The sequence below is a fragment of the Austrofundulus limnaeus genome, unplaced genomic scaffold (assembly GCF_001266775.1).
Source record: "Austrofundulus limnaeus strain Quisiro unplaced genomic scaffold, Austrofundulus_limnaeus-1.0 Scaffold210, whole genome shotgun sequence".
NCBI lineage: Eukaryota > Metazoa > Chordata > Actinopteri > Cyprinodontiformes > Rivulidae > Austrofundulus > Austrofundulus limnaeus.
The window spans coordinates 285,317-286,604 of record NW_013952612.1 but is presented as its reverse complement, the minus strand read 5'-3'; the positions used below and the strand labels follow the sequence as shown (position 1 = coordinate 286,604).

The 1,288-nt window shown below is 34.3% G+C and overlaps 1 protein-coding gene across 1 annotated transcript in view; it reads right to left on the bottom strand.

Annotated features, from left to right (window-relative positions):
- Positions 1–1,288, bottom strand: part of LOC106525072 (olfactory receptor 13D1-like) — a gene marked incomplete at its 3' end in the record, with an annotated part of 3,753 nt that overhangs the window by 1,623 nt on the left and 842 nt on the right. The window lies entirely within an intron of this gene.

The following is a 1,288-nucleotide window of genomic DNA, read 5'->3' as shown; positions in this document are numbered from 1 at the left end:
GTTTTTAATGTTCGGTCCGGGATGTTGTGTGTATTTTTGAGTTGCCAGGTCAGAAAACACCGAACACTTACGTAGGTAAAAGTCTGTTTTTAACCTGTTAAAATACACCAGAATGCAGGAAATGGCATCTATTTCATTCAAAATGTTCTGGGGGAGGATCCCCAGATCCCCCGCCAGTGTGCCCCCTAACATTATGAGTACTTCTGTCACTGAAATATGTAATAATAATGTAAGGACTTCATGTGTAAAGACATAGAACACAGTAGAGCTCGACTGTTGTAGAACTGCAGATAATTTCTGGTCTGTGGACGTCACACAATCAGTAATATTATCTGTAAAATAACAAACTGAACGTCTACTGACAAATAGTTTACAAATTGTCGTTTGTAGTTGTGCCACCCCTGGTTTTTCAGTGGCTCAGATCAGAGAGGCCGTTTCTCTTAATCACACCTCTCCAGGTCCCACTTCTGCTCCAAACATGGGCACTGAAATGTTTTTACCACCGAAACACAGAGAAACATCAGAGACTACACCAAGCAAACAAATAATGTTCTTAAAGTGGAATTTAACTTATTGGTAGAGTAACTCAAGAGAAGTTAACAATTCAATTATTAAATTATTTACATCATGAAGTTACACTTGTATCAAAGCTTGTTTCTATTTTAATGGCAGCATCAATGCAGACCATTACAGAGATTGGTCTGGATCTGCAGCTTTTTCAAATTAAATTTTATTCAATATTTATTTTTTGTAAGGAGACAGAAGAACTTCCAGAGACAACTGTTYAAGACATGGAAGGAAACATGGATAAACGTTGAACAGATTGAACTTCTGACCTGTTTCCACAGCTGAGAGTGAATCAACCGGAAAAAAAAACTGTTAAAGTAAATCCTTTTCACTTGGCATCCTCGGTGCATCTAAGATGAAAAAAGTCCTTACACTGATTAAAGAAATATGAGCTTTTAATTTTGTGTTTTCATTTAAGAACAAAGAATAYCAATTATTTTTGTATTAACAAAAAATACAAGCAGAGAAAACATCAGAAACCTGCAAAAGCCGAGCCGTCACGAGACAATTAAATTGCTTTCATATTTAACTTTTTGTCAAAAAGTAATTCAGTAAAACATCCATTCAAAAGTTTAAGTTTCATAGTTCTTAGATATGTTAACAATTTTAAAGATACGAAACAACTGGTTGAAAATAACAGCACAAATATGAAATTATATTAAGTTATTTTACTACTAGCTGCTAACTTGTCATTTTTGAAAAAAACTTTGTTTTTCTTAAA